The sequence below is a fragment of the Chiloscyllium punctatum genome, chromosome 13 (genome assembly GCF_047496795.1).
Source record: "Chiloscyllium punctatum isolate Juve2018m chromosome 13, sChiPun1.3, whole genome shotgun sequence".
Lineage (NCBI taxonomy): Eukaryota > Metazoa > Chordata > Chondrichthyes > Orectolobiformes > Hemiscylliidae > Chiloscyllium > Chiloscyllium punctatum.
Genome location: NC_092751.1, coordinates 18,240,233 through 18,254,467, shown reverse-complemented (window position 1 = coordinate 18,254,467; position 14,235 = coordinate 18,240,233).

Here is a 14,235-nt window from a genome sequence, read left to right as displayed (position 1 = left end):
TATTGAATTGAAGAATGTGGTGCTGGAAAAGCACAACTGGTCAAGTAGCATCTGAGGAGCAGGAGAATCAACATTTCGTGCATCAGCCCTTCATTAGGAATGAGGCTTTTGTGCCAAGGGGACTAGGAGATAGTTGGCAGGAGGGTCGGTCTGGGGAGAATGTAGCTGGAAATGCAGCATGAAAGTGGGGGGTGATGGTGATACGTCAGGGAGGAGGGCGTAGCAGGGAGGTCGAAAGGACGATGGGCAGGTAGGGCTCTTCAAGAGAGCGGCGCTGAGTCGGAAAGTTGGGACTGAATTGGTGGGGGGTGGGTAAATGCGAATACTGGTGAAATCCACATTGATCCCATGTGGTTGGAGGGACACAAGGCAGAATATGAGACATTCTTCGAAAGGCGTCGGGTGGTTAGGGTTCGGCGATGGAAAAGGCCAAGGACAAGTATGTCCTTGGCAGAGTGGAAGGGGAGTTAAACTGAACAGCCGCAGGGTGATTGGATTGGTTAATATGGGTGTCCCAGTGATGTTCACTGAAACAATGCATAAGTTGGCATCCTGTGCCCTCAATGCAGTGAAGACCACATCGGGTGCCACGGATGCAGTACATGACGTGCGTGGAAGTAAATCTAAATTTCTATCAGATGTAGGAGGATCCTTTGGGAGTTTGAGCAGAGGGGAGAATGACGGTAGGGACGCGAGTTTTACATTTGTGGATGGAGGTGTGGGTTGGTGGTGAGCATGGATGTGACAAGAGAGCCACGGAAGGAATTGTTGCCACGTGGTTCGTGAGTTCCACCATCCTACTGGATCAATGAGTTTGACAGGCCTTGCGACATTGAACATTTCTTCCATTGCCTCCAACCCTGGGTTCACTTTTCCTGTAAATCCCCAGCTTCCAGCTACCCCATCTGGGTCCGTCATACTTTTGTAGACTCACTGAAGTCACGGTTAACGTCTCTGCTGTGTAGAAAACAATCCCAGCTTGTCTAGTCTAACCCATTGGAGAATCCTCTTACCAGGACAGAATGTCCGTCCCTGCAATCCAAACTGCCCTCATTTTGTAACACACCATTTTTCTTCCCTTTGCTTTGTACCTGCCTGGACTTAATGACTCTCCCCTCCTCATTTATCTGCACACATATTTTTGTGTTATCCCCAGATTTTACGTTCGCTGACGCCGATAACCTTCCATTTATTTTGCCCCTCTGACGAAATATTTCTCCCCCTGAACATTGACATCCATCCAATTGCCCCTTACGTTGTGCAGGTTTGCATCCGCGCCCCCAAACCGCCCCTTATCGTTCCTTTATTATCAACCATCTCGCCAGCTCACACGCCATTATGTTCGGCAACATAGTGAGCACGTTTAGGAATTCACTAAACGTTTGAGTGACTGCTTCAAAGTAGAGCAAGATCCCAACTCGCATGCACCGCTCCTCACTTTATGTAACCCCCCATAAATTTTAATCCCCCCATAATTTTGTACTCCTCCCTCCCCAATTGTATTCCTGTCCAGAATTGCCACCCGTCAAATGTTCAGTCTCTCTCCACCATTTCAGGGGTTTTGCAGACTCCCTCTTGTATTTTATTCTCCAAATATTGGGCGTCCCCCAAATATCATGTGTGCATCAAAGTCCCCTCTGTGCCTCCTCCTTGTGCAATTGCACACCCACTCACCTCCACCATCATTCCCCCTAACAACGAAGGGTTTAGGACCACAGAGAATAAGTGCAGAGACTGACCAGTGTTAATGACAAGTGCAGCAGCTCATGACACTGGATCCAATTAGAGAAGAAGGGTGAGAGAGACAAACAGACAGAGGGAGAGATGGGGGTAGGAGGTGGACAGTCAGAGAGGAAGAGAGTGTGCAGGGAAAGAGAGAGGCGGACACATATCGAGAGGGTAGAGAAAGGGAGCGAGACCAGGGTCAAAGATAAATAGATAGGCAGAGAGAGAGAAAGTGATGGGCGGGGGGTGTAGTTGTGGGGTGACAGTGAGAGAGTGAGAGAGAGAGAGAGAGAGAGAGAGAGAGACAGAGAGACAGAGACAGAGAGAGGCAATGACAGGGAGAGCCAAGGAAGGAGATAGATACTGTGGAGGGAAACAAAAGGGCAGGATTGGGACGACAAAAGCCAACAGAGTTTCAGATACAACGAAGGAGAGGCAGAGTGTGAAACCAGGGAAAGAGATTGAGAGAAAAGCACCCAGGCGAAGACAGCAAGGGACATAGAAACATCCCACGTAGCGAATGAAGGACAGACAGAATGAGACACAATGAAACTCCCTGCGTGATAAACAGTGGAGAGATGAGACAGACAGGAGACTAAGGTGGACAGAGATGACAATGATGACAGACAAGAGAGAGTGCACAACCCTGGGAGCAAATGAGAAAAGCATACAAACAGAATGAGATAGGAAGGCAAAGAGATAATACAAAGGGGAAAACCAAAAACAGAACTCAGAACAGGGTTAGACCAGGAAATTAAAAATGACCCGGGGAAGGAGAGAGAGAGAGAGAGAGAGAGATAGAGATAGAGATAGAGAGAGACAGAGAGAGAGAAACTACAGGAAGAAATGGAAAGGAGAACGAGTCATAAATGCGTGCGAGAGAGGAGGATGTTGTTCGGCAGATAGAGTGATCCTCCATTAGGAACAGGAAGATTCCACATGGCTGAGAGAGAGGGAAAGGTGTGGAGAGAGCTGAGCAGGGAGCGGAGAGAAGGAAAGACTGAACGATGAAACAATTCCAGGAGAAAGAATGAGGAGGCAGAGATCATAGAAAGGCAATCCACAGGAAAATATGAACAACATGAAGATGGGAGGGATGGGGAAGAGAGATGTGGGGGGAAGAGATAGAGAGACAGCTAGGAACACAGAAGTGAATATATGGGAGCTGTAGTGAGAGACGAAGGCAGTGACATCTGTTGGATCAGACTAGTAGCACTTCTCAAAAACATGTTTACTCCCTTGCCAACCCAATCCCCAAACCCAGCCCGAATTCGCATACATTCGTTCGGGCATGAATCTATAATTATTGTGTGTGTGTGTGTGTGTGTGTGTGTGTGTGTGTGTGTGTGTGTGTGTGTGTGTGTGTGTGTGTGTGTGTGTGTGTGTGTGTGTGTGTGTGTGTGTGTGTGTGTGTGTGAACAATAAGGAGACAGGACGGTTTCTGATTATTGTCCTTCTTATCTGACAATTTCTTACGAAGAATGATTTGATTTGGTCTGTTTCTGTAACATCTTATTTTCAGCTCCCCAATCAAGTCTGTTCCTCGAGGGGAGAGACTGGGAGGAAAATGGCAATTTATTAAAATGAAACAAAATTGTGACACCAAAAGGAAAGCAATATCCCACCACTTACCGCCTTCCATAATCTCACATTTTCCCAGCACATATTAAACCCAAAGAATGGGAACAGGTAGATGTCAAACTGCCTTCGCACTCCCAGTGTTCCTGTTAAAGGGATCGCGAAAGAATTTTATTCCAGAGGCAGGGACTCGTTGCAATCCCCTCCATACCAACTCAGAGAGAGTTTTTCTGTGTCTGTGTCCCAAAATCAGTCTCAGAAATCCACTCCAGCAGAGAGAGAGGAGGAGGTGTGGGGGTGGAGGAGAGAAGGAAATTGATCACACCAAGCCGAGCTCTTTTAAAACATTAAACAAGTGAAACAAACAAGATCCCGTCATGACATACCTCCCAACTCTTTTTCATTTCATGAGCACTTCCCCTTGGTTTTAATTCCAGAGAATGGGTGCAGATTCCACCTGGGTTCAAGGAGTTAATGTTTTCTGACTGCCCACCCCAAGGGTATATTTTCTGAGAGGGGGTCTGGGCAGTAAATCAATATTAGGGCGTCATTCCCAAAACCTGTCTCGTCGTCCACCCTCCGTGTTTACTCTACACCTTTAAGTTCTTTCTCTGACATACTGGGGACGAAAAAATAATACAAGAGACAAGACTGATGCCCCCAATATCCTAAACCCCTTCACCGCCCACAAACCACTGCCCAGTTTGCCTTCGATTGGGGCTGTTTCTAATCAAGTTATTCACAATGAAGCATCCAATAACAGTAGCGTCTTTCTCTTTCACTCGTTACATCTCTCTCCCTCGGTGTACATCATCCTTCTCTCCCTCCCTCGCTTTTCACTCCTTTGTGCCCCTACCGTTCACTCGTTCATCTCCCTTTCTCTTACTCTTTCCATCTCTCTGTCTCCTACTCACTTTCTGTCTCCTACTCTCTCTCATTCTCTTTCGGATTCTCTCTCCCTCTCATATACTATGCCCCCCATCGCTGTCCCACCCTATCTGATCAGCTTTCTTTAGCTCTCGAGAAGTGTTTGGCCTCTGTCCTGCCATTCCCTCTGCATTCTGATTGAAATGCATTCTCCTCACCACCAATTTAAAGTGTACACCCATCTCCACATTCTCTCTTGTAGAGTCATGTCAATATCTCATTTTGGGGGAAAATGGAAGAGAGGTGAAAGTGGATTGTGCTGGTCTAGGAGGAATGATACACCTCACCTACTATCAGACCATCAGAAAACAGAGCGCAGACTCTGCAGACAGGCAGAGCGATTCCTGCTATGCCCTGCTAGAAGTCTCTGCACCCAACTATGCCACATCCAGAACCGCCCCCAAACACACACACACACACACACACACACACATACACACACACAGGGACAGGCTGACATTGGAATTTTGCAAATTAGAATCCAACCATCCCACATGACTGGCACGGTAAAGATGCCTGTACTTTCACTATCCACATTCATAACCATACGTCCCCCTCAACTCCCCAAATCGACCTACGTTTGACAAATGTGGCTCACTGCTACTGTAAATAAAAGTGGTTCAGGCTGTTCATGCACAGCAAGATCCAACAGGCTGTAATATGAAAACGCCTCCCCCGAGTCACCAGCAAATGCTTCCAAACACCATTTCAACTTAAGGGCTGGATAACGAGAGAGGGAAATTCAGCCCTCTTCTATCCCTTCACCTCAACCTCCCGTTTTCAATAAGCTGCATTCAAGAGCGCCTGAGCCTTGCATTTAAACCTCACTACTTCCTGATCCTGTCGAAAAAAACCTGATATAACCATCCAATGATTCAGAAAGCCCCACACAGACTCAAAACTCCTAACGTACCCATCTTCCATGCACCCGCGCCCGCCCACCACCCACACAATCCCGCAGCAAGTACTAAAGTGGTAATGAAGGAACCACCGTAAAGCAACATCCCACATGCTGTCCCACTGCGTGTGTAATAGTAACACATCTAAAACAAGCAGTTGCAAAGTTTGAGATGCTGCACATCTCTTTATGTGTTCATGGCTGTCTCATTCTTTTATCCCAACCTGGCATCTTTACATCACGGGCTGGGAAATATTTCCCCCTCAATTTCAATGTTCACTGACTGATCACTGGAGAGCACCCATTCCCCAACCATCAGACTTTGCGTATATTCTCGGCCCCAGATCAGACAGCCCCTCACTGCTCCAGCCCTGCCCTCCAGTCGATGCCATTCCATGCTCTCCCTGTCTCTACCTTTCTCTCCCCATCTCAGTCCCAACATTATCTCCAACGTAGACATCTGACTCTGAAACGTTGTAACTCCCGTCCTTTTGTAAACCTGACCTGTCGCGTCAGTGTTTTAAAATGATCGAATAGTCTGGAGAGTTTGAGCAGGTCAGGAGGCAGACTCGGTAATAGCAATGGTGTTGGACAGAGGTAAGAAGAGAGAAGGAAAGAGGAAGACAGGGAGAAAGTCTCAGACTATGGACAGGAGAATTTAGGGAAACGCATACAGTGAAAAGCGATGGAGATGGAGAGGAGGGAATGGACAGAGCGAGAGATGACGAGAATAAGATCAAAGCCACTGGAAGTTACATTTTCACACTGCAATGTCGGGCACCAAACAGGTCATTTGTGGTAGAGAAAGATCCCAAAAGTGGCACGCCTATTGTACGCATCACAGACGCTGGTTAAGAGGTCAATTCTGGCTCCAGGACGAGAAAGACCGTGCTGTTTGACAAATGCAAAACACTTTCCACTTTCTCACTTCCACACTGTTCTCCATTGCTAATCTTATTCTCTCTAACTCTGATTTAATCTTGTACATGATAACCTTTGTCTTATATTTTAAAACACTGCAGCGTTTATATTGACAACATTCCATTTTATTAACAGCAGCTCCCCTTCTCCGCTGTCTCTGTTCCTGCAATGCTATAGGCCATTGATGCACAGGGAGATTCCACAGAGTGGCTCCTTTCCTTCACCAGAATATACTCAAAGCCCACTTTCCATCCACCAAGAGATGATGGATTTCTTTAGGATTCCTGATTAAAAATTCACTGTTCTATCCCAGGATTCAGGTTTGCGAATGGCACTTTCTAGAAAAAAGTGATTGCTGCTGGGCAGTAATGAGACGTTGGAGACCACCGTTCTCATCTCTTACCCAGATCCTGTCTCCCTTTCGCAGCACAGCTAAAATGACATATCTTATCTCTCTATCATTCCCTTCATCGAACCCAACTCTCTCTCTCTTTGTCTGCATCTTGCATCTTTTTTACCTCTTTGAATAAAAAAACCTACTTTGAACTGACAGTAATATCTATCACATCGACTTCAAATAACCACTACTCACATAGCTTTATGTGGGATGGTTTTATTTGTTTGATAAATTAGCAAAAGAAGGCTAGAGAAGTTTCAACAGCGGGGCTACAGAGAGAGAGAGAGAGAGATAGAGAGAAATCCTCCCAGATGCTTTGTGAATTGAATTGAAATGGCCACACTGCGTCTTATTTGTCCCCGGTTACATTAACCCAAGGTTTCAAATCTGTTTTTAAATGACAGGGGCACACTCCAACAGGAGTCAGTTAACCAGTGACCCCTAAATCTCGGGGTTCCCCAGAGGAGATTAAACTTCGGGTAAATAAACACATAATCCATGTGGGCCCTCACAGTGTGCAGCGTGTGCAAACAAGCCTCAAGCCTCAGCATCGTCCTCCACACTGCAGACTGTTGCTGTCCAAGTCTTTCTTGGTCCCATACATTTTGGTTCCTCCCATTGCATCTTTCCAAATAAAATTTTCTCAGGATAAAAAAGAGAAAAGATTAGTTGAAAGTTGAAGCAAGAGCATGTTTAAGGAAAATGACACTGCAAGATGCCAGCCATCCAACTCAAGTGTACTGTAATGCATCACAGCAACTTTGAAATACAATCACATCCTAAGACAGCAACTAATTAAAGTATAGAAACATGAATAAGCGCACATACATACATATACACACACGCAGACATACATACACACAGACATACATACACACAATTCTGATCAGACTGGGAGACCTGCTCACTCTCTCACCCACCCATCCGTCTCACCATTCCGATCCAGTATCATGCAAGAACTCCATCCCAAGTGCTGAATTCCTCCGCATCTGCCGTATCTGATCAGATGAGGAGACATTCCAGTCGCGAGCATCCAAGATATCCAAATATTTTGAACAATGCATGTTTCCTCCCTCTGTCATCCAGACAGACCTCTACCGCTCAAACTTCATAACCCATTGCAACGCTGTGAACCACCTCCCTGCCAACTCAATGAGGACAGAAACCACTTGTCCTCACCTATAACCCCACCAGTCTCTACATCCAACGCGTCACCCTCAAACAGTTCCGCTATATCCAAATAGATCATTCCACCAAGAACATGTTCCCCTCCCCACCACACTCAGCCTTCTGCTAGGACCAATCCCTCTGACAGTTCATGGTTCACGCTGCACCCGCCAACTGGCACCGAATACCCAGGTACCTTCCCCTTCAAACAGAGAAAATGCAAAACCTGTCAGTACACAACAACCCTCGCCTTTTTTCAGGGCCCCAAACTGGTGAGACAGAGGTTCACCAGCCGCTATCCCAGCCTAGTTTACAAGATCAGGTGCTCCCAATGTGATCTTCTCTGTATCGGGGTGTCCAATAAAACCGGTTCGGCGCGCATCACTGCTAGGTCTCCAGTAGCAGATTGGCCTTTCCAGTCACCACCTGATTTAATTCCCCTTCCCACTCCCTTTCCGACATAACCATCCTTTGCCTCCTCCATTGCCAAAACAAACCATAACGCCTACTGGAGGAAAATCACCATAGCCTCTGCGTGGGAACCCTACAGCCCGGTGGGTTGCAGTGTTCCAACGCAGAATAACTCCATCCTTTGACTCACTTCCCAGACCCTAAATCTCCATGCGACTTTTCCTGCCACCAATCAATTTCGTTCCTCCCATTGACCAACCAGCCGTACCCTCTACCTGTTTGCACCTATCTCCACTTCACCACGTTTCGCCCACCTCCCACTTTATCTGCAGCTCCCCCACACCCACCTCCAATCCTGAAGAAGGGTTCCACGCACTGATGCTCCCTGGCTTGTTCTGTTCTTCCAACCTCCTTCACGACCACTCTCTCAATATCGACAGAGAACATAGTTTGAGGATGAATTTGCCAATTTCTTGTGCAGATTTAACCTGAATGTAATGTTTGCTGACTCCACCCCTAGAATCGCCAACTGCTTGCAAAGTCGGTCGATATGTTTCTTGGGGAGGCTTGTTTTTTATTTGAAATAGTAATGCCAAGGAAAGGAGCCATATTGGAAATTTCTTCCGACTGAGGTAGAAATTACCAGAATTGAGGCCTTATCGGACCTTCCTGGACATTGTGATATTAGTTTTAGGGTGGCAAAAGTTTTCATTAATCGTTCTGCATAATCTATTTGTAGCTTTGTTATGTATGTCGGTGCAATTTGAAAATAGTAAGCATTAGACCAAACCAGCATCTTAGAGTCTCACTTTTGACAACCCACTGGGAGGAGAGGGGGCTATTTGCTGAGGATTTACCAGGATCGTTTTGCTGTTCCTGTAGTTCTCACAACATAACTCTCTGTCTCTCTATCTGTCATCTGTCCTTCCCTGCCCTAATCTGCGTATAGCCATTTCTATGTTAACTTTAAGTCTTTTATTTTTTTACCCTTCTTGCACATATTGATAGAGTTTAGGAATGCAAAACATAGTTTATTTGCCTGCCCTTCAAACACGCACATGTCCCCTCTCCATGTTCCTGCCCTCAACCCCTCGCACCCATTGAAACTGCCTGCAACACAGGACTGGGAATAGTATTGGCACTTCACAAGGCATTTGGCGTAGGGGACATTGAGATGGGAGAGTCAGTGAGTGTCTGGGGAGAGTCATTGAGGGTCTGAGCTCACGAACGTCACTTTAATGTCTGAGTGTGTGTATGTCTGTGTGTATATATGAGAGAGAGGTACAATATCTCTGTGAGTGTATGCATGCATGAGAGAGACAAAAAGCGATCGAGAGAGTAACCATGCCAGTTTGTTCTGTGTGTGTCCATCTGAGTGCACTGTTTAAGTGTCAAGTGTGTGACTCCATAATGTGACTATTTTTAAACAATGTGTATATGTCCTTGAACGAGCAATGATCCTAAAACATATAAGCACTCCCTGATTCTCATTCACTCTTCACACTCACTGCACACAGCACACCCTTGCACATCACATTCAGTCCTACACACGCACAATTTCACACACGAGCATGCAGGCATTCGCATAGTGACATTCGCAGTCACTCTTACAGTCAAGTGCACACTCGAATTATTTCACATACACTGTCATGATCAGTACACATTCTCTCGCGCACACACGTAAACATACTCTCTTTTTGTACACACAAACTCATTTTGTCTCATGCATGAACTCACATTCTCTGTCTGGTGCGCATGTAGGCACTCCAGGCAACACATTCTGGCAGATGCCCTTCCTCTCTTGCACTCCCTCTCTCTCGCATAAGCGCACACACTCTCTCAGACATACGCTCTTACTCTCATGCACACATATGCCCCCTCTTGTGCACTCACAGACGTCCTGACGAATGCACATGCTCTCTCTCATGTGTACGTACTCTTTTTCCTGCCTAAGCACTCTCCTGGACATAAACACACTTCTTTTTGCATGGACACATACTCACTCTCTTGCACACGCTCACACTCTACCTAATGCACATGCAGGTGCTCGCTCTCCCACATACTTTGTTTCTCTCACAGGCACACACACTATTTCTCATGTATGCGCACACACACTCTCTCGCGTGCATATGCACAGTCTCTCTCAGGTAAGCATGCATATGTTTCCTCTTGCACATGCACAAGCTCTCTCGTGCGTGCATGCAGACACACCTTCTTTTGTCTTTCTTTCCTGCACGCATGCGCGCACAGACACACACTCTCTCTCTCTCACACACACACACACATAATTTCTCTCCCCCATTCGTGTTTGTATGCTCTCTCTCTCTCATGCATGTTTGCACACAATCACCCCATTTCCATCTCTCTGTCGCGCATGGGCACACACCTCTTCTCATGCACATACAAACTGTTTCTCTCGTGCAGATGCATACTTACGCACACAAGTACACATAATCTCTTTAATGAATCTATGCACGTGTATTGAGCACGCACACCTCTCTCACACACACATGCAAAATCTCTCACTATTATGCAGGCATACACTGCCTCTCAATTGCACGAATACACTATATGCTGTCAACATTTACTATTTTCGCCATTGGTGGACAGTGGCAGTATTTTGAATGAACAGCAAGATGCATTCCTTCAACTTCCCCAGGATCTTTCAAATGTATTTCACAAAACCATAATCATAGAACTCGACAGTGGGGAAACAAGCTATTCATCAAAACCTCGAATGTGTGCCTTGAATAACTCATCCATTTTCTCTCTTAAGGCACGTTCTTAGCATTTCTTTCGAATGTTCGAAGTTCACTCACTCGTTTATCCATCTCCTCCATGATTTTCTTAACCTCTCTAAGACTTTCCTCAGCCTCTGAAGCAGCAGGCAAAATAGACCACCCTAACAAACCTCTCCCTGAAGTTCGAACCCTCCAATCTGAACAACATCCTTCTGAATATTGCTTGAACCGTTGAATGTCTCAGGATACTAGTTATCTGTTCATACTGTTCAAACAGGCAGCATGTTTGGCAAAGTTGCCAGATGTTGATTTTGGGACACGTGTCTGTTTAAGTAGAATCTGTTCTATTCTCAGTATAACAGGTTCTTTTTGTTGGGTGCGATGGATTGTCAATAATAATGTAATTTACCTGACAATCCCTGACAAGTTTCACTTTGTCTGCGAATCAGTCAGCCAATGAACTACATACCTGCTTTCATAAACTGAAACAGAGGGGAATTTCTCATTGAACAAGGGGCAGATCACAAAGTCCTTTGACTGAGAATGTTTTCGTCCACTAACCACCAACCAGTATATCTAAAATATGTTTCTTGATTCCAGTCTCTGTCTAAATCTGACAGTCTGTGCTCTCTGATGAGGAATCAAACGCCTTGTTCTGAACTCTTGAATGCAACAGTTAACATAAATCAGTTTCACCAGTTAGTCGCACCAACTTACTATCCCACTGTATGATATGTCTTTTAGCGATATATTACCAGAAAGTCATGTTATTAAGGGAAGAGGGAATTGGCACTTCATATGAAATTTTCTGCTTTACATTTAATAGAGCTATAGCTTGTGATTGTGAGAGGGTAATGATGCTCTGTGCAACATTCTGAAAATAATCGCATTATATCCTCAAACACAGATTTCCTTTGTCTGCAAATTACACATGAACTGACTTGAACACGTGAAAAGGAATACATCCATTGTCATGTGATTTTCTAATTGTGGAACTCCCGAGGGACACAGTTGTGTGCAGACTTGGTTTCCTCACTTAAAGAAGCAGACATTGGCATGGAGTGATTGTAACAGACGGGTACCAGACACATTCCTGGGACTGGAGATTTTTTATGATGTGGAAAAATGAGGATTAGATTTAGACATCCTGGACTGAATGTGAATTAGAGGTGTTCTCGGTGACCTGTAAATTATTATTAAAAAAGTTGTCGGAATTCATGTTGTCTCCTGTTATCAGCTGTCTGTGCTGATAGGAATCCAGAACAATCGGTCATATTCTCAGACCTGTCGAGCAGCCTGAGTAACTCAGATAAGGAGCAAGGTCTTCACTCAAATACCTCTGAATCTGAAATCATTTCCACCTCAAGGAATGAACCACTTGACTGCGTTCCAAACAAAACTTAGAAATGTTTGCGATATTAAGGCGGCCAAAAGGTTGCAGAAATTGGATCAGTACTGAAACATCAAGAATGATGTTATTAAGATTTTTAAAAAGTGCTATAAATTCGGGAAATTTGAAACAAAACAGAAAATGCTGAAGTAGTTTCTGACCGCAGAAACAGAGTTAATATTTTGTATCTGATGTAATTCTTTTTCAGAACATTTCAGTACCTATAGTGACTCCAAGCGGTGTGTGCGTGTTAATATTTACAGGGAATACAAGGAGGACCAACAGTGTTTAAAGGGGCTGTTCCCAGAGAGAGTGGGTAACTATGTAAATCGTGTCCAAATTCAGTTTGTCAGCACTTACAGGCATTCTCTAGGGTGTGTGTTAGCTTTTTTTATAGTCTGCCATGGAAATTGAAAATTTTAACTGTATTGTCAGAGGGAATATTTAACAGGAGACCAGCTCGAGTATGTCTCATTCACAGAGGGTAATGTAATTGTTTACTTGAGTCTGAGATTAGTGTGTCGGTGTGCAAGAAACATACACAGGGAGATCGCAGTGACTCTCACAGTGAGTGTGCCCATGGGTCCGGATTTCGTGTCTCAGTGTGTAACAGACATACACAGAGACACATCACAGAGACTTTCACAGTAAGCATATCACAATTTGAACGTGTGCCAAAGGATACAATTAGGATTTAGAGACAATGGGAAGAGTGTTCATATTTGCAGAAATGTCACAGTGTTTCCAGGGTGTCTGTTAGGAATGAACCAGCATTTGTAGCGAGTCCTCAATAACTGTGACATTATTCAATCTGTTTCTGCGGGAACTATACGCAGCAGTCCATTGCGTAAACATGAATGCAGTCCTATTTACAGTTTGACCACCAGGAACACGTTCAGGAGTTTAACGAGAAGTTCATCCTCCCTTCCAGAGAGGGCCAAGGAGTTTGCAAAGTCGAGTCAGAAATTACGGGGTGCCTGGAGGGATGGTGACAGTATTTTCTCGGAGTCCCTGGCAGTACATTATTACTGACAGTGGGTGCACAGGGAGACTGCCAGGATTACAATAGAGTCTCTAGACAATGGAACAGTATTTACAGGGAACCAGTGCATTGTGTGTTCGCAGTTTCATGGATACTTGGCAGAAAAGCAGTATCATCGAATTCTTCAACTGTGACAACAAACATTCAACCTGTCAAGTCCATACCAACCCGCTGAGAAGCATCCCACCTTTCGAACGTAGCATCTGGAATTTTCCATGGTTAATGCACGTACACTGTATATCTCTGGAATGTGGGAGGAAACAGGACTAGATAGGCTGAAAATGTTCAAATTCCACACACAGTCAGCCGAGGATGGAAGTGAAACCAGGAGCGCGGGGTTGTGAGATATGTATCTATGCATAATACAAAGCAAATGTGTTAAAATTTACAGGGTTTACAGATGAGACAAATCAGTACATACAGTATGAATGTGTGGCAGACCGTCAGCATTGATAGCATGTTTTTGGGGAGGTTTTCAATTTTTCAAGGATGTCCCTGTGGAGTATGACTAAAGTTACCAGGGAATGCCAGGAGACTATGTCAGGAAATCATTTACGAGAATGTTAATAATTTCTGGGAATCCAGGAAGTGTTTCAATATTTACTGGCTGGGCTGGGGAGTGGGTCGATTATGACAGGGAATACTTGAAAAATGTCAGAGTTTTCTGGGGTCACTGGACACTATATGAGTATCGTCAGGTTGAGTGTGAGTGTGGAGTGGCATGCCGGCTTGTGCTGTTCCCGCAGATTACAAGGGACCAACATTCGATTCCACCCTCGGGTGGCTGCATGGCATTTGCACATTAACTATGCGTCTGCTTAGGTTATCTCCGGGTATTCCAGTACCCTCCCACAGTTCAATGCTGCGTTTTCTAGATGGACTACCCATTGGAAATGCACAGTTTTAGAAAAAGGGTGAGTCTGAGCTGGATGGTATTCAGAGAGTCAGAGTGCATCCGATGGGCCGATTGCCGTCCTGCCATATTGCAGGGTTTGTTTGGTAATTACAGGGTGCCCCAGGCCCGATTCTGCAGTATCT